Source organism: Dermochelys coriacea, chromosome 5 (genome assembly GCF_009764565.3).
Source record: "Dermochelys coriacea isolate rDerCor1 chromosome 5, rDerCor1.pri.v4, whole genome shotgun sequence".
NCBI lineage: Eukaryota > Metazoa > Chordata > Testudines > Dermochelyidae > Dermochelys > Dermochelys coriacea.
Window position 1 is genome coordinate 66214932 of NC_050072.1, and position 25231 is coordinate 66240162.

Below are 25231 nucleotides of genomic sequence, written 5' to 3' on the forward strand. Positions count from 1 at the left end.
ATGGTCTGAAACCAACCCAGAGACTTCCTATGTTTTAGTGGCGTGTGATTGATGCCCACAAATAATATCTGTTATCTACAGAAAGATTTGTGACTGTCACCTTGGCTTCTGAATAATGGATAATGAGTGTAGTAATTTATGCAAGGTAGTTGAAGACAAGTATAACAGGATTTATTTTGAGAATTGCTTAACAATCAAAAGAAATTGAAAGAACTGTGTATAGCATAATGTTTGTATTATAGCTCAGAGCCCTACTAACATTGATGGCATTTCCAAAGTATTGCCATTTATCCCCAAGGTTCTTTATAGCTTATACTGAGTATTCATGTCTTCTCTCTGTGGTGGCCACTACCATTTTAAAGCAATGGACTTAACATGCTTGTATTATTTGTGAGTACTGGGACATAGGTCTAGGCCCATCCAAAGCTAGAGGCCACCCCCCCTCAAACTGAAGGGGACGAGCCATTAGACCCAGGCCACAACTAAATTCTGGGGACAAATGAAAAAACAGAGAGAGGCGTGAGGTCAAAGGTTGAAAATCAGGATTCCAGAGGGGAACACCAAGCAGAGAACCTCAGATGGTACCCACTTCTCCTCAAAGGCATCTAAGGAGTCCATGGACACTGCCCAGAGACACTCTGTCTGGAGGCATGATTGGATAAAGGACCAGAAATAGGCCTCACAGTCACAGAGCAACGCCCATCCAGCTTCCTCCTCCTCGAATGAAGGATGGTCATCTTGGCCAGTGCCCGGAGGAGATTGATGACAGTCTCGCAATTTTGTGGGGCCACGGATAGGGTGTGCATAAATGTGTGTGCAGGTGAGGGGAGAAATGCAGCCAGAACCTCAGTAAGAGATTCTAGTGGAGCCGTAAGAAGGGCTGCAAGCTGATACACCCTACAAAGATGGGCTCCAGTGTCCCTTTCTCACTACAGAAGAAACAGGTATCAGGGGAGTTTGTGAACTATGCCAGGTGCATGTCAATGCTTATAGCCCCTTAGAGGAGCTGCCAATTAATATGTGGCCAGGGAGACTCACGGGGCAGGGGTAAGGAGATTTGGAGGGCCAGGGTAAGGGGTCAATGGGAAGCACAACTCTGCAGTACCCGCTCGAGGAAAGCCAAAGAAGCAGGAGGCAAGGTTGTCCTCACCTCTTGAAGCACTTGACAGGAAACGCACAGGGTGGGCAGCCCCATGGGCTGGCCAAGCATCATGGGGCCTGCCCAGTCCCTCTGACCATAGTCCAGGAGCTATCCAACTCTGGTGGCACCAGGCAGGACCATGCTCTGCCATACCAAGGTGGACTCCACTACCTGCACACTAAAGTGTGGATTGTGTAGCAGGGGTTCTGCGAGGTCATCTTCCTTGCTGGCCACTATGAACCTTGTTGTGGAGACTAGCTTCCAGATCCTGAGGAGATCCTGATAGAAGACTAGCAATTTGGAGAGGTTTTGGGGGAGGCCTCTTAGGTGAAGATAAAAGAGCTCCCAGTTACAACGGACCCCTTGGAGACAGGTAGAGAAAGGCATGCACCAGCACACTCTGTTCTGGACTACTTGCACTGTAAAGCAGTACCTGCAGGGCCTGGAAATGTACCTGGCAGCAGATGCAGATTATGCCCTGTCTGCCCTCCCACAGAAGGAGGCTCCAAGCACCCAGAGACCCAGTTCAGCCCCTGCTGGCCAAGTTCCCAGGGGCAGGCTCAGGATGCTAAACCAGTACCAGAACATGGATAGGACCAGCTGTTTGAGGACCAGCAACGTCTCCTGAAGTGAAAGACACTGAAGCAGCCCCATCCACCTGGTTCTCTAGGTCAATCCAATTCTCCAGCTGTGAGGAATCAGTGGCAGAAAGGTGCATGCCAAGATAGAGCAGTGGACCTGTGCCCCATTAGACTGTGCAGAAGAGAGGTGGGAGGGAGCCCACCTGTCAAACATCCCCAACCATTAGACCAGAGCTCCTGACCCAGTAGACCCAGGTGGCACATGACATACTTGTGCTGCCTTAATTCTGGGATCATCCAAATGAGGGATAAAATACTTAATGATGTTGTGGATCAGCCTGTTTATAGAAAGAGAAAGAGACCTGTGGCAAAGCAGAAAAACTGCCCACCAGCATAAAAGGGGTTAAAGAGAGCATTTGGGCCCAGCTAGCCCCATCCCATTATACCTGCAACCAATGCCAGGCCTGGAAGGGAGAGAAAAGGAGGGAGCCTGGCACAATTCCGGGCTGACTGGCAAAGAGACAGGAGCTAGCTGCCACCCTATGTGAGGGAAGGATCACTAGCCTGCCAGCCAAGGCAGCCACCGGGAACCATGTACTGTCTTCCGGGCCAAGAGAGACCTAGGACTACACAGCCTAAGAGGGATTGGGGTGCCTGAAGCACGGAGACCTTGCGGTGTTCCGACCCCACCAAACTTACAGTTGCCCTATCTGGAGGAAGCTGGGACCACAGCAGGATGCCCCCCAGGTCCACGATGCGGCACTGATAGAGACAAGTCACTTGGACTATAGGGGTCATGCCCCAAATTGAAGGGGCAACAGTAGTGGACATAGTGGAGTGGACATAGACTCCCTGCTGATAGCTGCCTTAAAGACTGAGGCACCTTGACCATAGAAGCAGGGGGCAGGAAGTCAAGCACTCCAACTACTAGGCCAACTGCCCCTCCAAACCTCCCTGTTGCAAGGCCCAACAAAGTTCAGATCTATCTATGGATCTGCACCTGAAGTTCCACAAAGTTCAGAGGTAGGGGCAATAAGTCTGATATCTGGGGCCATATCTAGTATTACCTTATGTATTTGATATACCAAAAGAGATATCAAATATTATCATACTAGATAGAGGTAGAAGTGATATAGCCCCATAATTTAACTTTACAGAGAGTAAAGACAGAAGAAATAAAGAAACTAATGGCAGAGACAGAGGGCATGGCTACACTTACAGATGTAGAGCGCTTTGAGTTAAACCCGCCTTTGGAGAGCGCAGTAGGGAAAGCGCTGCAGTCTGACCACACTGAGAGCTGCAAGTGCACTGGCGTGACCACATTTGCAGCACTTGCAGCGGCATTGGGAGCAGTACATTATGGGCAGCTATCCCACAGAGCACCTCTTCCCATTCCAGCGCTGTGGCTTGTAGAAAGGGGGCAGGGGTTGTGGAGCATTCTGAATCCTGTCCCAATGCCCCGTGATGCATCGGTTCACATCCCAGCACTCCCTGTGCTTCCGTCTACGTTTGGTGCCATCTTTCAAAGTTTTTTGTACTGCGCACTCTGTCTTCCCTTTCAGTCTGTGGGAATGGAGCCCAAACTGCTGAGGAGTATGCTGACGAGTCTCGCCAGCACGCCACATTTGGCAATTGAGTTATTCCTTATGATCCAAAGTGACAGTGAGGGCTCTGACAATGATATCGACTCAAGTAACGCATATGACATGAGGTGGCATTCACGGATATGCTCATCACTGTGGAACGCCGCTTTTGGGCTCGGGAAACAAGCACTGAGTGATGGAATGACATCGTCATGCAAGTCTGGGATGACGAGCAGTAGCTGCAGAACTTTCAGATGAGAAAAGCCATTTTCATGGGACTGTGTGAGCTCATCCCCAGTCTGCGACGCAAGGACATGAGATTGAGAGCTGCCCTGATAGTGGAGAAGCAAATGGCTATTGCAATCTGGAAGCTGGCAACTCCAGACAGCTACCGATTGGTCGCTAACTAGTTTGGAGTGGGAAAGTCGACCATTGGAATCGTGTTGATGCAAGTTTGCAGGACCATTAATCATATCTTGCTCAGAAGAACCATTACTCTGGGTAACGTGCATGACATTGTGGATGGCTTTGCACAAATGGGTTTCCCTAACTGTAGAGGGCTTTTAGAGGGGCCCGGCATGGGGCTGCAAGGATTAGGGATGCCTTGATGGACCAATTTGAGGCTGAAACCCACCAGTAATGTCTGGTGCCCTGCACAGGAGTGAAGTGCAGTGGTTCCAATGTTAGTAGGAATCTGTGTTTGCTAAGATGACTTGCAGGTGTTTTTTTCCTGAGCTAAAGTATCTTTTACTTTATGCAATAATAAAAAATATTTTCAAACCCAAAAATTCATATATTGAAAAGAAAATTTATTGAAAAGAAATACAACTGCTTGGGAAACAGAAAAGACAAGGGGGTGGGGTGAGGAATGGTACAATCACAGATTTGCGTATGTCCTGTTATCATACTCAGCCTTCCCGTCTGGAGTGCTGTGCAATAAGTGCTGCACTTCAGGATGGCTATAATGAATGGTGATGGAAGTTGAGTGCAGTGGGTAAGGGTCGTAGTTTTCAGGGCTGGGTGATGAAGCTACAGGTGTTGGAGACAGCGGATGGCAGTAAGAACCTGGATGTTGGGGAAATTGGGTTTGAGGTGACATGGGGGCACAAAGGAAAGAGTTTTGGGACAAGGGCTGCAGGGGGGCGGTCGGGCACTATAGTGTTCCGTCTGCATGGCTACAAGCACCTGGATAGAGTCTGCTTGGCGCTCCATGATGCTTATCAGCAGATTCTTGCTTTGCTGCCAGAGCACCGTGCTTTTGTGCTGGCGCTTGTCATTCTGCTGGCGGATCTTCCTTTCACTGTCCCGCCACTCCTGCACTTTTTGATTTTCATTACTTGAATGCTGCATTACTTCATGCAATGTCTTCTTTGGTTCTACGTGGCCTCTTTCTGATTCTTTGGAGTCTTTTGGCCTGTGATAACATGGATGGCTGAGATCTCAAGGTTGCATCTGTAAAGACAAAATGCAACACTTAACAGAGGCAGAATTGTTCACACCAGACAGAGCAATGATTCTGCCATACTTAAAGGCAAGCAGTCTACACAATAGCATAATTTGCCCATCCCAAAGTGAGCACACATAACCCATGGGAGCCCCACGGTGAGTAAGCACAGGGTCAAGCGTGACTGATTGTTTCATGGCTGTCCTCTGGGTTTCTGTGCCTTGGGGAGAGCCAACAGCAGCAGACGGCCCCTATACTGAACACTGTCCCTACATTTTCCAAAGGAGTTCATCCTGGAAGATATCTCGTTGCTAAGGGTGACCTGGGAAGCAAGGGAGGGTCTTCTACCGCAATGCGGCTTCTGCCCTGGCCCATATGCAGCTTGCCTGTGTGCAGCAATGGTCCCCCTGCCCCTCACGGCACAGTGGTGCGAGTAAGTTAGCCTTACTGGGTGTCAGGGTTCCTTCCCCACTCTGAACTCTAGGGTACAGATGTGGAGACCTGCATGAAAGACACCCTAAGCTTATTCTTACCAGCTTAGGTTAAAAACTTCCCCAAAGTACAAACTTTGCCTTGTTCTTGAACAGTATGCTGCCACCACCAAGCGTTTTAAACAAAGAACAGGGAAAGAGACCACTTGGAGACATCTTACCCCCAAAATATCCCCCCAAGCCCTACACACCCTTTCCTGGGGAAGACTTGATAATAATCCTCACCAGTTGGTACAGGTGAACACAGACCCAAACCCTTGGATCTTAAGAACAATGAAAAATCAATCAGGTTCTTAAAAGAAGAATTTTAATTAAAGAAAAGATAAAAGAATCACCTCTGTAAAATCAGGATGGAAAATATTTTACAGGGAATTCAGATTCAAAACACAGAGGATCCCCCTCTGGGCAAAACATTAAGGTTACAGAAAACGGGAATAAACCTCCCTCTTAACACAGGGAAAATTCACATAAAACAAAAGATAAACTAATCCGCCTTGCCTGGCTTACCTATACTGGTTGCAATATTGGAGACTTGAATTAGGATGGGTTGGAGAAGATGGATTAATGGCCACTCTCTCAGTCCCAAGAGAGAACAACCACGTAAACAAAGAGCACAAACAAAAGCCTTCCCCTCGCCCCAAGATTTGAAAGTATCTTGTCCCCTTATTTGTCATTTGGGTCAGGTGCCAGCCAGGTTAGCTGAGCTTCTTAACTCTTCTTAACCCTTAACCCAGGATGTTGCCTCTGGCCAGGAGGGATTTGGTTACCCTTCCCTTTATATTTATGACACTGGGACAAGGACCACAGTGGCTCTCCTGAGAAACCTGCGCAAGCGCATTGCCCAAGTTCTGGATGAGACCTTTGAAGAGATCACTGAGGCTGATTACCGCGATGTGAGAGAGCACATCAATGCCCTATTCCACATCTAGGCATGCATGCAGCCCTAACCCTCCTCACCCCAAGAGCCCACACTGAATAACTTCCTTCTCAAAATAAAAGCCCCTTACCCAGAACCTCCTCTGGTGTTTGTCCTTCCCCAAGCACCGGCCACCGAGACTGGCTACCTTCCTCCTGGCTTGAGAACAGCTCCTGGCTGCATGCCTCTAGGGATTCCGGGGTGTCTTCCTCCACCTCAGCACCCTCGCTCCCGCTTACCTTCTCCTCCTCCTCCTCCTGCCTTGTTGAACTGGGCTCTGAAGTGTCCATGGTGGTACTCGGAGTGGAGGTGGGGTCACCCCCAAGTATCACATCCAGCTCTTTGTAGAAATGGCAGGTCGCAGAGGCAGCACCGGAGCAGTTGTTTGCCTTGTGAGCTTTGCGGTAGGCATTCTGCAGCTCCTTCACTTTAATCCTGGCCCCTTTCCATCATGTCCCTTGATATCTGCTCGAAAGTATCATAACTCCTACGGCTGGAGCAAAGCTGGGACTGGACAGCTTCCTCCCCCCAAACACCGATGAGGTCCAGCACCTCGCCATTGCTCCATGCTGGGGATCACCTGGCACATGGAGACATGGTCACCTGGAAAGATGCGCTGAGAGCACTCCACACCTGGCTGAGCAAACAGGAAGGGGATTTTCAAAATTCCCAGAGAATTTAAAGGGTGGGTCTGATGGTTGGTCACCTGAGGGTTCAACCAGTAGAGTTCAAAGTGATGATCAGAGTGGCTATAACAGGCATTGTGGGACACTTCTGGAGGCCAATCAGAGCGCACTAACACACCAGGGCATCCACACTGGCACCATGGCATTCCAGCGGGGTCGCACCAAATGTTATTCCACTTGCCGAGGTGGAGTACCAGGAGCACTCTAGCAGCGGAGTCAGAACGCTCTACGTGCCTTGCCAGTGTGGACGGGTAGTGAGCTTGTGCGCCCAGAGCTCCTTTAATGTGCTCTAACTCGCAAGTGTAGCCAAGCCCAGAGCTGACTTTCTCAATAACAACAAAAGAGGGAAGTAAAAGACGTGACTGCTTACTGAATTCCTCAAAGCACTATAAACAAGTGCAGCCTCATATAGAATAATTTTAAAATATAGTAACAAAATAAATTATAGGGTTTTCACACAAAACAAATCATACTTAAAAAAGAGAGGAAAGGAGTACGAGGAAAAAGAAATCACATACCAGGGAGCTGTGTTGATTAGGAAGTGGGCAATTTAATTTCTGGAAGCGTATAAAACTTCAGCATGAATTAATTTGCTTCATGCAGAGCCCTACTGTTTTCTCTTCTGTCCTCAATCACTGTTTATTTTATAAAATCGCCACTCACCTATCTTCTTTGAGTATTTAATTCCAGCAGGATTTTCTTTTCACAAGGTTGTTTGTACAGCTAAGCCTTACTCTGCATGTAATATGTAAACACATTACTTTGGCCCATAGGAGCACTGGGAGTATTTCAAGTCTGAAACAATATTGTTTCAATAATCAACCTCCTTATTGAACAAATCATTTCACTGACTTTTAATGAGCATGCCATCTCAGGGCCTGGTCCTCTTTTCCTTTTGGAGCCACAACTCTCATTGTCTTCAGAGGGGTTACTGGGTGAATAAGGAATGTAAAATTAAGATCCATATGAGACCAGGGCTTATGTATGTAGGATGCAGTACTAAACGCCATGGGAGGAGCCTAGAGGACTAGACTGTGCTTTTAGGATGAGGTTGCAGGAATCCTTAGCGCTAGATCAGTATGGAGGCACACTAACACAGGCAGAACACTAGAAGGCACTGTGCTTTGGAAAGGTGTGAGGAGCATAAACTTATTATGGGGAATTAGTCAGGCTTTGGGCTGACTCACTGGTATCTACCCCAGGTCTGCAAAAGTTCTGAAACTTACATTGCTTATTGACAGAAAATGTCAACATATAAGTCAACTTTCTTGCTGAAGCTAACAGTGTTCCTGCTTGGTCACCAGTTATGGGAGGATTATAGAGCAGATCTAGCTCAGCATCCCCAGGAGGCTGAGAACTAGCTTCCACAGCACCACCTTGCAGCCTGGCACAGGGATGTGTTCTGCAGATAGGGAGGGTTGTGCAGGAGTCATGTCTGCAGTGTCCTGCACTCTGGGTATTCTCACAGTCAACTGGTGCATATTACATCAGCACCCAGGCTGCTTTAACCTACATCCAAAACTGGAGCTGAGCAGCGAAGTAGACAACTGACTATCTGATAGTCCCAAAGCTGGCACAAGGTGAGCACAAGTCTGGTCCAAAGTACTTTTTATCCTTTATTTTACACAAGATGTATAACACTTTAAAATTGACCAATAAATTGTATAATGCCCAGGCTTCCATGGTAAAGGCTTTATGTAAATTGCCAGCACTCGAATGACAATGGCTTCAGAAACAGAAGTTGAAAAGAACCACAGAGTCATCCTTTTCCAAGGTGTCATGTGTTCTCCTTCCATGAATGGCCAGATTAGCTGGTAGATGCAGAGTGGATGATAGGACCATGGCCCTGTCTGAGACAGGAGGGTAGGTAGTACCAATAGTGACATTATTTTACAGAAGTGCTTGAACCTGAGCCAGCACAAGGGAGTCAAGTCAAGTGTGCACAAAGAGGAGGAATGCTCTATAAACCTTCCCCCAGCTCCATTCCAGCCAGGTTAAATTAGAGCAGCTCCATTTGTTAGCACCACTTTTGCATACACACAAATAAAAATAGGATGTAATTATGAAATGAAACACTGTGTATCATAATGCACGTGCACAAGGGAATAAAATTAAGGTTGCAAAAGCAACCTTAATTCTGACAAGCCCTAACTTTTGAGTGCTTGACTTTGCAATCTGGATGTCCTTTGAATATAGATTTTTTTTTAAATGTAATTATATATAATCTTTTAAAAATATAATCACTGCTGATGAATTATCTGCCAGATCCATTTCTAATTTTCTACTAGAAGGTTTATTCTGAATTTCAGAATTCTTTTTCAGCAAACAAACCTAGCAATTATGATGGATGCATTTGCTTCACACTGAAAATGAGGTCTATGAATAAACAGTTGGTTATATTAGAAGTTATGACATGGCACAGGAGTAGTTTTACCCTTTGGTCACCTTGCTTGTTTTATTCTCAAAATGGAAAGAGGAAGAATAATTCACTTGAGCAATGCAGGCGTTAGGAGTCCAAAGCAAGTGCCAGAAAAGGATTAACAAACTCCTACAAATTAGCACATTAATTATAAGATTTTGTGGGTAAAAAACCCCACTTTCTCAGATGGATGGATGCACTTCTTCACTCTCCATGCATCTGAAGAAGTGGGTTTTTTACCCACGAAAGCCCAAATAAATCTGTTAGTCTTTAAGGTGCCACCGGACTCCTCCTTGTTTTTGTGGATACAGACTAACACAGCTACCCCTCTGATACAAATTAACTATATCTGCCTAAAGGAGAACCCTTGTAGAAATAGCATAATATGCCTGTAAGGATGTTTTCAGGGTACCTTATTAACGTAACAAAGCAGACAACCACTGACTGCTGTAGCAGATGAAAACCATATCTAACTTCAGAGTTGAAATCCAAGGAACAGGTTTATTTCAACAAAGGGCCATACCCCAGTGATCAATTGTGATCTGTCAGGCCAATGATTTGGCTGAGTATATACAGACAAAGGCTGCTTATAAACAAAGGCAATGACTTAAGTCTCCATACACTCTTTTATACCCCAGATGACACCATGCTTTTTATAAACATCCTTCTCCTTTGGTTTGTTACATAATAATTATTAATAACAGTTCTGACCAAATATAAGATTCTGTATTACGTTCCAGTTTATATAACTTGTTTATTAACAATAACAGAACTATCAATCTTCATATTTGACAGGGACTTTGGGGACTTTCTTTGTTTTGTATCCTGATTATATCTGGCAACTTCATTATAACCTCTCATTAACTTCATCCTTGTCCTGTACTTACAACCAAGGACATTTCCAAAATTGAGTAACTGGATACTTAGTGAGCCAAAGCCTAGTAAGCCAAATGGCTTCATTTACACTCCTTACCTAAAAGGGTTATTCAAAAGCCATTCTAAAAATTAGGCCAACATAACATTGGTTATGCACTTGCTTATATAGTGCTAGCTATTATATGATATATATGATCCATTAAATACATGATTAAATACACTTAGGCCCGTACCATTTTACCTGAAGTAAGTTCAACTAATCACTGTCTCACTTCCTTACAATGTCTCAAGATGATCCTAAAGAGCAGGCGAGCGTCTTCTTGCCATCCGCTGGCTTCCTAACTCTAGAGACCTTGAGGAAGTCACTAATGTAACGGTACACAGAATAAGTAATTATGTTGCATTAATCAAGGACCACACAAAAAGAGATGAAATACTGTTTCTTAAGTTTTTGTTGTGCAATCACTTCTGTTGCTTCAGAGGCTTCAACACATCAGGATTTGCCTCACAATATCTTAAGTGTCTTTCCACAGAAATACTAGTTTTGAGTAACTTCCCTTTCTGTTTGGCTTGCAAAAGAGAGGATAGTCAGTTAGTCTTCATTTCATCCAGTGTTTAACAGTCATGCCACAAGGAAGGGAGAAGAGGAGAGTAAACTGGAGTTATGTCTTCCCCATTCTGAAGTTAACTACATAAACTCTCAGTTTATACTTGCAGAGTTTCTGTATTGTCACTGCATCAGGTGAGAGCATTTGTTCAAGCAGTGATTGGGCCCTAGAACCATACATGTGATGGGGGATACACATATCTTGGGCCATATCTGCAGAACTCCTTCACACACTCCCTTTCTGCCATGGCAGAATAGCCCCTCAAAAGCCATGCATCCCCCTCCCCACTCTACCTTTGCCTTCAGAAACCCTTCATGGCAGTTTGCTAAAGAAAGGAGAGACAAGGATCATCATTTACTTATGCATCACAGCTCCTGCAGGGTCATGAAGGGGGGATGCTGCCTCACGACAGCTACTATCCCTATGGCCTCACCCTACCACAACTCAGAGTCCTCTCCCTTCAGGGCACCTGGCTTCCAGGGGATTCTGTGAAAGAGTAACTATTTCCACACTCCAGATGAGTCCTATCTGGCTTCCTTCTGTGTGCATTGACTGAGAGGACAATCAGGCTCTTAATGCTGATTTCCCTTCATGGGAAACAGAGCAGTCAACTCAAAACTCTAACAAACACTAAATAAGCCACACAAAATTAAAGACTGCCACTCTGTAGTTCTGACCTACACTTCACAAACCAGAACCAAGCAGTCAGCTCCAGCTCAGGTATCTTGGTGAGAGAGTTAGGAGAACTGGGTTTTAATTCCAGCTGTGCCACTTAACCACTGTGTGATCTTGGGCAATTAACTTAATCACTCTGGGTACCTCAGTTTCAGTATTTGTAAAACAAGAATAATAATACTTATCTGATAGGGCAGCTGAGGCCTAAATCACTGATGTGTAAGTATTTTGAGAGCCTCAAATATTGTTGAACAAGTATGATGTGAGAATTTTTACTTGTACAGTAAATAGTAGCCACAGCTGGCCAGAAAATGGAAATAACTTCTGTGAAATTGTAACACTTTTGAAAAAAAAAATTGTCCCAAATTTGGTTGAAACTACAAAAGTTTTCATAGGAAGGGTTTTCAAGAAAAATTCCATTTCACTTGTGAAATTAACAAAGTAGTTCTATCCCACCTTCTAGAGAGGCAAAGAGCCCCCAGCTCAACCTTGACCCAGCTCCCTCCCAGGCCAAAGAGTTCAGGGGGATGGCAAAGAGGCTAAGCAGCCTTGGTAGCCTCTAGGAAAACTTTTGTCAGTTTCTCTGGTAGACAGTGAAATTGACAGTCTTCCAGGCAAGCAGCTGAGGAGCTGTCATTTTGATTTTTCTCAACTAAAAATCAAAATTTGTCAGCGAAACTAAAAAAAATTGGTTTTGCAAAAAGGGCATTTTTCATTGGGAAATTGTTCTGGTGAATGTTTTTTGACCTTCTCTAGTAAATAGTTTATAAAGTATCACATGCTTTATTAGTGTTTCCTCGCTAGCATGAACCTGATTATCAAACTGTTCTTGGCTCCTATATGGCTTTGGTTTGAAGCCAAAGAATCACATTTTTCGTTCCTGTTTAATTTGTTTTTTTCCCATTCACTGTAAGTCTAGCTCTTCTGCATGAAGTTTCAGCTGAGAAGTTTACAAAAATGTATCTGTTCCTTATTTTTCTCCTATGATAAAGTTAGCTGGGTAAATGGAATGTTATGTCTGTGGGCATCATGCCACTTAGTGTATGGGGATGCCACATACTTGGCATCTAAATTGCTTCTGTCTTACTTAACATGGAGCATCTTACTCCTATATTTCATTAAAACATAAAAACAATAAACAAAACTGTTTAACTGCAAAAAAAAATCAGTTATATTTTGCATTCCTCATTTAGTTCTACCTGAGTATCATACCAATTATAGAACAGTGTGTACTGTTACCTGTCATCAAGGTGTGACACATGTTATCCCTTCATCAAAATCTAGGCACAACAGGGCAAATGAGTAAGAAAGAGTGATAAGCCATTTTCTGAGCTGCCCCTCTGAGCATGGAGGCAGGAATTTTGAGCCTAAATGGAAGCCTGCCTGGCCTCCTACTTGCGTTAGAGTAGTCTGTAGAACAGCTGTCTAAGGGCTGCTAGCGATGCAGACTACCCAGAGCACTCTGGGCACACCGCTTACATTGTAATATGCTCCTTACGATCCTAGCACGCTACTATGCTGGAATCTATGAAGGGAGGATTGCATAGGACCACCTACACTGTCCTTTTGTCACCTGGTGTTATGTTCCACCAACATTTGGCTGGGGAGGGGGGAGCGAGGGGGATCCACAAGGTTCTGGCCCTGTATTTGTTATCAGAGCACTGTAAAGCAGCCAGAACTCATCCCAGAGCTGGGCTCTGAAAATTCTTCTGTGCTACTCTGCATCATCAGCCTTGTGCTCCTTCATTGTTAACGTGGCAGCTCCCATAGAAACCATTCACACTATTCCCAGTTATGGAGATGACTGCTATTTTTAGAAAAGATTTTGAAAATTAATGCTCAAAGATCTTTGAAGTAAATAAAGTTAGTCTAGAGTTACACTCCTGTAACAAAAAGCAGGATCTGTCCTTAAATATTCAGATAATTTAAAAACCCTTATTGTATTCGCAGTCTACCATAACATGATCAGTCTATGATATGAAATCATTATGAGGCTAACATGGATATGGATGCTAACAAAAATGAATAAATTTTACTGTACTTGCACAATAGCCAGCTACAACATATATTTCAAATGTTAAAATGTAAGTATTCAATTTAAAATGTTAACTACTAACCCCTCTTACAAAATCTTAGATGTGTGCTTAACTTTAGCATTCATCTAAGTATTTTCGGGACTCGGTCATAAAAGGGTTGATTCATGTCCATTAATTAAGTAGTAAAGATCTGAAGAATTTTATGTTTTAAAAAATGTTTATTTGTGTTGGGGAAGATATCTGAAACCAGTGTTACTAGTATTCTTTTTCACATTCTTCTAATTTACAAATTATCAAGTGAATTAATTTCCATATGTTCTCATCCTTTTCATTTTGATATTTATTAAGGTCAGGCGGTGACACAGCTGGATGAAGCTGGCAAAATGCAAGTGCTCAACAGATATTTCCACCTATTATTATCATCATCATCATGTTTATTATGGTAGACCTAAAGGCCAACCAAGAAAGGGCCCTCATTGTGCTAGGCACTGTACAAACACAGAGTAGTAAGTGGTCCCTGTCCCAACAGTTTATAATCTAAATAGCCAAAACAGACACAGGTGTAGGAATGGTTAACACACACAAGCAGACTGAACAATGGGATGATGGCAAATGGCATGTTAGTTCCATGGGGTTTTTGTTTGTTTGTTTGTTTTGTTCTGAGTGTGTTTAGAAAAGGGAAGAGAGGGGGACAGGGTAAGGGAGAAGCAGGTAAGAAGGGCACTGGTGGAGTGAAGCTGAGATGTGGGGGAGGAGCGGGAGAGTTGGAGCAAACAGCCAATCAGCATGGGGCACAGAACATCAGTCAAGACTGCAGAAAGTTCTCTGAATGTCTCCAGGTCCCAGCTTTGGCTGCTTTTGCTTCTACCAGCTGGAGTCTTTGGCCAGCTCATGTCTACAGTTTTCCCCCAAGTCCACATCACTATATCAATGCATCTTACTCATGACCTGCACTCACTGCTGGCTGCTTCCAGAGCTAGCTGGAAAATCAATTTTCTGTCCTATGAAAAATTTCAAGATTTTGAAAAAATTTTGTCCAGATTCTTTCAATGTAGTCAAAAACAGCATTTTCCACAGGAAAACTGTTTTGATTAAAGAAAAGGAGTACTTGTGGCACCTTAGAGACTAACAAATTTATTTGAGCATACGCATTTGTGAGCTACAGTTCACTTCATTGGAATGCATCCGATGAAGTGAGCTGTAGTTAACGAAAGCTTATGCTCAAATAAATTTGTTAGTCTCTAAGGTGCCACAAGTACTCTTTTTCTTTTTGTGAATATAGACTAACACGGCTGCTACTCTGAAACCTGTTTTGATTAAAATTTTCTGACCAGATCTAGTTCCAGGCTAGATCCAATTTACTTCCAATCAGACACGTGTAGTAATTTTATTTTACTGACAAGTCTTCATTAGGCACTATATTAAAAGGACCAGATTTATTTTCAGGTTTGGTCTAAGGAAGAGGTTGGAATTGTGACTAACATTAACACTAGGCATCAGGAGTCCTGGGTTGTAATCACAAGCTCTCACACTGTTCCGCTGAGACATTTAAACCACCCTGTGCCTCTGTATCAGCTGTAAACTGGAGGTAATATTACTTACTAGATCTGCCTTAAAGCAGTGTTGTGAAGTGTAATCAACTACAGACACATTTTCAAAAATACCTCCTAGGTTTTGAACTTTTGATATTTATGTCTTCATAAAACAAGGGAACATCTTCACAATACACGGAGTGTCCATGTTTTTAAAAATGTTCCAATTTTTATGTATATATGTGTATGGGGATGGAGGCCATTGTTGGCTTCTCAGCTACCATCCAGAGACTACTCTTGTACAATTCCATGCTATACTGACCATGCTTTCACTAAATATCACCCCCACCCCACACACACATACACACTCATACTTCCTTCTAGTGACAAGAACTTCAGCACCCTTCTCATGGGTTGCCTTTGGCCCAGTGTGGCATCCCAAGGATCCCAATGGCAACTGCCATGAAAGAAACCCCTACTAAGGGAAAGTGAAGCTAATTAATTCTGCTTAAGTGCTCTGGTGAATTACTGCATTTCTCAGGGTTTGCCTTATTGTTGAAGGCCCCTGTATCCGGAATGACTCCACACTTATATTTTTTAAATACAGATTCTCAAAACATCATGCCTGAGATTCTTGCTCCTGTAGTTGGGAAGCCTCAGCACCTCTGCTTTTCAGTATGTGGAGCTGTCCCAAGCATGGTGAACTGCACATTCCAATTCTCTTTTTTGGAGGGGTAGGGATGAGGAATGGGGGGTGGGTAGCAAGACAGATAAGGCCCTCAGGCCAACACTCTCTTCCTCCAGGTACTTCATGACACACAGCTAGACAGCACAGTTCCAAATCTTCCCATAACAACAAGCAAATGCCTGGCCAGCATGTCAAACACTCTTTGAAGTAGTCACTGGAGCTGTTCAAAAACATAACATCCTCTTCCATTATACACCAACAGATGGGAGCCACCAGTTGTTCGAGAAAACAGAGACAAACTTGAACCAGGGGCCATGTTGGAACAATGGATTTTTGAAGGCTTTGCAGCCCTAAAAACTTCATCCAGAAGCAAAATTGGAGGAAAGATAAACAGATGTGGGTGGATGGCTCCCTATCCCAGCTTCTTCTGAAGCATGAGTAACATGTAGAGAAGCCAATACAGGGCTGCTGGCTAACCAGCTTCATTTGTGCTTCCGAGCTTTGCTATGCCTCAATTACTACTACACTGAGGGTAGCAGGATCTGACTATTTTCCCCACCGCGACCACAGGCCTGAAAAAAGAACTTTAAATGTCAGTCAACCAGACCATGGCCTCAACTCAGCAGCTCAGCGCATTCAAGCCCAAGATGGCAACCCAGATGTGCCACGCTACTCCATTTGAAGATCCTCAGGATGGTCATCCCCTTCTTGCCCCCTAGATGTCTATCCGAATGACTGCGTGAGTCCAGACAAGCTTTTGAAAAATTTGGCCTTATGTTTGTGAAATATTTTCATATCTTTGGATGGAAAAATCACTGTGAAAGTGCTTTGGACAGAAAATTTCCAGAGGTGAAAGGCCAGGGTATTAATCCACTGCATTGTCTAGTGCCCTTGTCTTAAAAAAATATAAAGAAAATCTTTTCTGAGCATCAAGATCAAGTTTCTGCTTGCAGAGAATTTTTATATCCAAGTTATTAACCCCAGAAAAATGTGGTTGAAAATGGAAATATGAACAGATCCTTAAAAGATAGTCCTGGCAGGTGCCCACATATTAACCTTAATGGTGACAAATTACAAAACTAAAGGAACTGAAAACCTACCGATTTATATTTAAGAGTTTCCTGTTTCATTAACTTCCGATGCCTTCTTTATTTGAATCATTTTCTCAGACTGTTTTAAAAATCAGTTACTCATATTTATCAAGATGAGGGTTACTGTATTGTAGGTTTTTATGAATGTCAGGAACTGGAATCATCAACTTTAGCTATGAATTTTTTGCTATTTGCAAGAAAGCCTCTGTGTTCCTTGGCATTCAGTCTGCTATGCCTAGTTTTTGTCCTTATATGCAGGTGGCTCTTTCAGTAGCTGCGGGTGATACAGTATATGTTCATGAATAAGGGGAAGAAAGAATTCTGTGGCTAAGAAGACAGTGTGCACTGTTAGAAGAATTACCGTTGGATGCCAGACTTTCATTGGCTTGATCTTGTTACATAACCTACTCCCTTCAACTGTCTTCTGTTACTGCCTTTTTTTATGTAACCTGACAGTCCTGATGGGGTTGTAGTAGTAAATACATGCTGCCAATGCTTAAGGAAATTTTATCTTATTATCATCATGCTTATCAGACTAAATGTGATGCCAGATATATTCTCCTTCCCAGGCTGATGATACCAGCAAAGCAGCATAAATGTCACTCCTCTGCCTCAAGGGACTATTCTGTAGCACACATTTGGCATTTTAAAAATTTGTTTCACATGGCTGCATAAGTCCAGACACATTCTATAATGTGAGGCAGCAACTTGGATAACTATTACAGCATAAAGGGTTTCATAGTATAGTATTGTTCATAGATATTCTACATATGGAACTGCCTCCCACTCCGTAGTGGTAAGTAAACACATAGGGCAGCCAAACTAGGCATGTGCATGGAATCCAACCCACATGTGAAATAAGACCCTGTATTCTACTGGAAAAAAGCACAGATGCCAAGCTAAGGACAAAAATCTTATGAGTATATAAAGCATTCAAACCCATAACTTTCTTAATGCAAATAAGACAAGTATACTGTGAAGGAGAAATTCCCTTCTACATCAGTTGGTAATATGCAGCAAGAACCACAGCTAGCATCCAGCAGCCCTACAGGAAATATTGCCATTTGGGAGATAGTCCAATATATTTTAAATATTATGAAAAGCTGGTCTATGGCATTCTGTATGCTGACAAAGACCAACCCATTGTTTAAAAAATATTATTTAGTTTTATTGATTTATTTCAATTTACAAAAATTCACCTATCCAGTATTCTGGGTTATATCAATTGCTGACCATTGTAGGCCTATTATATTTAAGTTAATCTTTATTTAAGCGCTGTTTCAGTTACAGTTATAAAAAATGTACTTCTCTGTAAGACGGAATGCTGCATAACTCTTATTATTTTATTAATATACATATTTATTTAAATATGCCCTGGAGGCCCCAAGCAAAATCAAACCACCTTTGTGCTAGATGCTATACAACACATAGTAAGAATTCATCTTTATCCTGAAGTACTTACTGTCTAAAGAGACAAGACAAACAAAGAGAGAGAGAAAGGAAATATTATCACAATTTTACAAATGAGGAACCAAAACAGAGATTAAAGGGTGCTCAAGATCACAGTGGAAGTCCATGGCAGATCTAGGAATTAAATGAGGCACTTCTGTGTCAAGTCCAGTGCCTTAGCCAAAAGACCATCCTTTGTCTCTGAAACACATCAGTTAAGTTGGCCTTAGTGTAGAATCATTGCATTGGTCACTGAAATAATAGCACAGTCAGGAATTGCAAAAGTTAACGTTCCTTCAGTGATGGAAACATTACCTCATTTCACGCAGATTGACCCCAATTCTGGGTTCCAGGGTGAGTATTTTACATGGACTGCACCACCATAAAGGGTGCAAAGCTTTCTAACCTAGCTGCTTGAGACTTCCCTGGATGCAGGGGGATTCCCTTGATGCCCCTTGCAGTCTCCAGGATAAAGGTGTGTTTGAGGCCTGGCTGGGGTATAGAGATGTGGACAGAGCACCTCCACATTCCAGCCATTCTTGTCTGCTATAACTGCTTTGGGGGTCCTTTTCAGCCAAGCATAATTTATAGAAGCTCTCAGGCTGCTCTAGTTTATACCAGGAGTGAGATCAGTTCCTGGCTGACCACAGAATCCAGAGAACTGAAAAAGCGGATACATCCTCCTGAGCTTAGCTGGTCCTCAGATTTCATCAGTATTTTCTAGTCTTGTTTGTCTTGTTAAATGGATATCTTACTGTATTATGTTGTGTTGTTCAATGTATTTATGTATAATATAGATATATATAAATTACCCTTTCCTGGTTGGAGAGGCAAAGTAGAAGAGTTACTATTTAGCCATTAACTTGCCTTTATACTGACACACTTTCATTTGTGGAAACCATTTTTATTTGGGTGGGTCTCTGTCATTGGAGCTCCTGGAGAAATGGTGGGCAAGAATTCCTGCACTTTGTCAGTACCTTACCTAAGTTTGTTAGGGATGTCAAAGAGAAGGGAAGCTATCATAATACTGGGGATAGTTTTGGTAACCCTGGATTTCATAAGCAGAGTGCTTACCTACTTACCTCCAGAACTGGACACAATACTCCAGTTGAGGCCTAATCAGCACGGAGTAGAGCAGAAGAATTACTTCTCGTGTCTTGCTTACAACATTCCTGCTAATACATCCCAGAATGATGTTCGCTTTTTTTGCAACAGTGTTACACTGTTGATTCATTTAACTTGTAGTCCACTATGACCCCCAGATCCCATTCTGCATTACTTCTTCCTAGACAGTCATTCCCCATTTTGTATGTGTGCAATTGATTGTTCCTTCGTAAGTGGAGTACTTTGCATTTGTCCTTATTGAATTTCATCCTGTTTACTTCAGACCATTTCTCCAGTTTCTCCAGATCATTTTGAATTATAACGAATTGAATAGGCAGCCCGATCACACTACCTCCATATGCAGAATCTACTGAGCCAGTCTGGGCCTATATCCAAATGTCTGCTCAGTTCTCATTCAGGGAAGTCACATCAGATTGTGTCAGGACTCCGGAATAAGACACGGACTTTGTTTCTGAGAGAGTGGATGAGGAGGATGAAGGACTAAAGGAGGAGCGGGAAGGGAAGATCAGAGGAGCAGATACTGGGGAGAGAGAAGAAGAGTGAGCTGGAGAGTAAGCCAGCCAAAAAAGTGATCTTGGCAACTTTGGCACAATTCTATAGGCTTATACAAGAGTATTTATCTATGCTAGCTAGCTTCCTCCATGTAGAACAAACCTAGGACTATGATGGAAATATACAATAGGTTCTTTCTTTTGCACTTATCTAGACTGACTTTTGGCATTATTCTTGTGGCTACAGTAAAAGATCCAGTCAATCAGACTGCATTATGTCACCATTCCAGAGAACAACAAACAGGCGTGGCCTAACCAATTACCTGAATTGTCTAAAACAGAAAGAAACATGGTGGGTAAGTGAAGACCTACACCACTGTTAAGTAAGGTAAGTCTATATCTAGCATTGTCTGAGTTATTTATGTTCTCATATCTTTACATCTATCTTACAGAAGATCCTTTTGCTTCTGGTGTACATTTTGGCATATTGAGGACTGTATTGGAATTGTAAACTATCACTTTAAGAGTAGGGGACTGGGGCGGAGAGGTTCTGATCCTGCTTGCAGGCTCAGGGGCTCTGTAGGGAAGAGTGCAACTAGAGTGAGTTCAGCAGACAAACAGCCTAACGTAAGGTGGTTAAGTTATGACTGTTTTAGGGAGCAGCTTGCTTTGTCTGTCTCTGGTTTGGGATTCTTATGCGTTCCAAATTCTAGGAAATAAAGAAGAGTTACATAGCAACCTTCCAGTAAGAGTGTTTTAGCTAACTTCTCTATGCATATGCCATGAAACACAACATATGCAAAGTTGCTTATCATGCCATTTCTTCTATTACAACTCGAACAGAAGCCTCCCTGTGCAGAACTAAACTGCAAGTTTAGAAAAATTACCTGTTGGAAGACTATTTCTGCTTTATCCTCTGCAATTCCTAGTCAAGCTGCACAACCTGGAAGTGACTCAAGTAGTAGATGAAAACATATCACCTTTTTCACAGTATTCCTCAGTCCTTTCCTCCTCCATATTAGAACAGTTTAAGAACATGGCAATAAAATTAAAAGAAGAGCATAAAAGCAGCATATTGCAGCCAACACAAAAAAACCCACAGTCATTCAGCAAGAAAACAGCAAATCATATCGTCCCTCATGTCCCATTCACCTGACCCATCGCTGAACATTTCTTTGAATAGATAGGCTTTGTACCATTTTCCATTCAATTCCATATTTTCTTCCACACCCCAGAATTGATGAACTGATTCCTGTGTGGAAAAATTGGTGAGCTTTAGGGCCAGTTGCAAAACCAGCTGAGGTTGCAGGGGGATGAGGCAACTGACCCCTTTTTCCACATAGGAAGGGGGAACTCCGAGTGTAAGGATGCCCTTTTGTGCAAATCTGGGGGGGGAGGAGGGAATCAAACACTATCTATATAACATACACCCATTTTTCCTTATTTGTTATAGCAGTATTATAATACAAACCAATTTTATTTTGAATAGTCTTTCACACACACTGAATCTCCAAATGCTTTACAAGTATTGTATTATATTAAAGTACAGCAGCAGATTAAGTATGAGCGCTCTGCATTCATTTTTACAGGTGTTCCCTTCCTCACCCTTCTCTATGTCCTTTGAGATAGTGTCCAAGGCTTTCTCCACAACGAATGTTTAAGTAACTCTTTTGTGGTTTCCTAGTCTTTCTCTTGAGTCTTTTTAAAATAATGGAATTATACATTCTACTTTCCAGTCCTCCGGAACAAATCCTATAGCAAATGGACTTTTAAAAACATGTCAGTTAAAGCTTTCCTTGTTTATGTCCTTAAAGACTCATGGATTCATGGATGGGGTGCTTTGTCTTCATTAAGTGTATCTAAACTCTTAAGAATCAATTCTCTAATCTCTACATGGTCTAGTTCTTTCTCTGTCATTACTAGTAAACTGATCTCTGATTTGGGCTAATCTGTACTGTGTTACTCTGTAACTAAAGACAAAGCAACTTTTGTAACTCTGCCGCTACATTATCTCCTCATTGTAAAATCTCCAGTATCAATTTTAAGTGGCCAAGTGGTTTCTTTAACGCTTTGTTGATTTAATCCTTTCTAGATAAAATATCGAAAGGTACAGAGGGCCATGTTCATGTGTAAACATGATACACCTGCCACTCTACTTCCATTAAGGACAATTACATACACAAAGAAACCACATTCATGAATGCAAAAATGTCTTGCTTTCCACTTGTGGTTGCACTTCTGAAAAAAGTTTTTGTATCTGTGGTGTCCTTAGGCATCCATTTTTTAAATTCACCTTTAATGTCTATTTTGTATTGTGATGGGGCAAGGCCAGATGGCTAAAGAAAAGTAGTCTTATTGGGATCCGGGAAGAGGGTGGGCGAAGGCCGTCCACCGCTAAAGGATCCCCCACAGCCTAAAAGGGGGATCCACAGGACCTAGATACCCAAAAAATTCCAGGGGACAACCAATAAAATAACAAGGACAGGAGTGCGGTCAAAGGGTCAAATGAAGGGAACCGGATGGGGACACAGAGCAGAGAACCCCGGACAGCGCCCACTGCTCCTCAAAGGCGTCAAAGGAGTCAGAGGACGCCGCCCAGAGGAACTCTGCCCGGATACGTGAACGGATCGAGGATCGGAAATAGGCCCCACAGTCACAGGAGACTCCATCGGCCAACCTCCTCACTCTGGTTTTGTAGATGGCCATTTTAGCTAGGGCCAGGAGGAGGTTGACCAGGAGATCCCGGGACTTTGTGGGGCCACGGATAGGGAGTGCATAAATGAGAAGGTGAGGGGAGAAGTGCAACCAAAAACGTAATAAAATATTGGTGAGGAGCCGGAATAGGGGCTGCAGCCTGGCACACTCCAGGTATACATGTGCCAGGGTATCCCTCATGCCGCAAAAGGGGCAGGTGTCTGGGATTGAAGTGAATCGCGCCAAGTACACGCCCGTGCTCACGGCTCCGTGAAGGAGCCGCCAACTGACATCCCCAGCGGGCCTTGAGACTAAGGTGGAATATAGGCTGGCCCACCGGGGCTCCTCACCCTCCAAAGGTGGCAGGAGGTCCCGCCATTTTGTATCGGGGCGGGACACGAGGGTGCGGGCGTGAAGGGTGTGGAGCACGAGCGTGTAGAGATGTTTTCTTGGCGCGGTTTGAAAGCAGACCGGCTGCATCTCGTGCAGCCGGCTTCTAGTGAAGGGGTGAAGGGATTGGTTGGGTCCACGGGGCAGGGGGTCCTATTAAAAGGTCCAGCAGGCCTGGGGTAGCGGGTGGGCGGGGCGTGCCCTCGTGCAGGACCCGGTCGAGATAAACCCGAGCGGCGGGCGGCAAAGCGGACTTCACCTCCTGAAGTATGCGCCGGGGAGTAAAAGGTCTGGAAAGCCCCATGCGCTGAGCGAAAGTTAGGGGATCCAGCCAGTCTCCCCGGTCATAGTCCAGGAGGTCTCCGACTCTTGTGACCTCTGCCAGGACCAAACTCTGGCGCACCGAGCGGGACTCCGCCACCTGCACACGGAGCTGGGGATTGTGTAGCAGGGGCTCCGCGAGGAGATCTGCCCTTCGGTGGCCGCCACGGACCTGCTCGTTGTAAAAAGTTTCCAGGTCCGGAGGAGGTCCTGGTAGAAGACCGGCAGCCCGGAGAGGTCTTGCGGAAGACCTCTCGGATGGAGATAAAGGAGCTGCCGGTCGTATCGGAGCCCTCGGAAGCGGCGCAGGAAGGCGTGCGCCAGTATGCTCCACGCCGGACTACCTGCACCATAAAGGAGCCTCTGCAGGGTCTGGAGGCGGAAGACATGGACCTGAGTAAGCAGACATTTGAGGCCCTGTCCTCCCTCCTCCAGAGGTAGATGGAGAACCCCTACAGGGACCCAGTGCAGTCCTGACCAAAAGAACTCCAGAATTGATGTCCGGAGGTTGGTCAGGAAAGCCGGGGCCGGGACCAGGGTGTTGAGCCGGTACCAGAGCATGGACAGGACTAGTTGATAAAGCACTAGCGCTCTCCCTCGAAGGTAGAGGCACCGGAGTAGTCCTGTCCATTTCCGGAGCCGCTCTATCACCCCGCCCTCAAAATTCTGCCAGTTCTCCGGCGGAGAGGGATGCGTGGCAGAAAGGTAAACGCCCAGATAGAGCAGCGGACCCGTGCTCCACCGGATGGCCTGAAGCGCGGGTGGGAGAGAGCTCACCTGCCGCCAGTCCCCTACCACCAAGCCAGAGCTCTTGACCCAGTTGACCCGCGCAGAGGAGGCTGCTGAATAGATGGCCTGGCAAGCCTCCACCCGCACCAAGTTGCCTGGGTCCTGGACCACGAGGAGCACGTCATCAGCGTACGCCGACAGGACCAGCCGCAGCTCCGGATCCCGCAGCACCAACCCTGTCAACCTCCTTCGGAGGAGACAGAGGAAGGGCTCGATCGCCAGAGCGTAGAGCTGGCCTGAGAGGGGGCACCCCTGCCGTACTCCTCGCCCGAAGTTGACCGGTTCGGTCAGGGTCCAGTTGAGTCTTACCAGACACTCTGCGGAAGCGTACAGCACCCGGAGAAAGTTCACAAACCTGGGTCCGAAGCCAAACGCCTGCAGAGTGCTCAGGAGATACCCGTGATCCATCCTGTCGAACGCCTTCTCTTGATCTAAGGACAGGAGGGCGAACGACAGACCATCCCTACACCCAAGTTCCAATAGGTCCCGGACCAGATATAGGTTGTCGAAGATACTGCGGCCCGGGACGGTGTAGGTCTGGTCTGGGTGGACCACGTCCGCCAGCACGGACCCTAGCCTCAGGGAGATGGCTTTTGCCACGATTTTGTAGTCCGTGCTGAGGAGCGAGACGGGACGCCAATTTCGTAAATCGCGGAGGTCCCCCTTCTTCGGCAATAAGGCGAGCACGGCTCGCCTGCACGAAAGAGGGAGGACCCCGCTCTGCAAAGACTCGGCCCAGACGGTGACTAGGTCTGGGCCCAGTACGTCCCAGAACACGCGGTAGAACTCCACGGTCAGCCCGTCCATGCCCGGAGATTTATTGGTGGGCATGCGACGGAGGGCTTCCGAGAACTCGGCCAGAGTGAGAGGCAGCTCTAGCTGGTCTCGGTCGCCCACGCTGATCGTCGGGAGCTCCTCCCACAGCACTCTGCAAGCGTTAGGATCGGTCGGCTCCGGGGAGAAAAGGCTTGCGTAGAAGGCTCTCGCCCTCTCGCACATCTCCACCGGATCCGTGAGGGGGGTGCCATCCTCTGTCAGTAGGCAGATGATATGTTTCTTAGCCCCCCTCTTTTTTTCCAGGGCGTAGAAGAAGCGGGAGCCGCAATCCATCTCCCGAAGGAGACGGATGCGGGATCGAACAAAGGCACCCCGGGCCCGATGGTCCTCGAGGCTCCGGAGCTCCTCCCGCTTCTCCCGGCACGCTC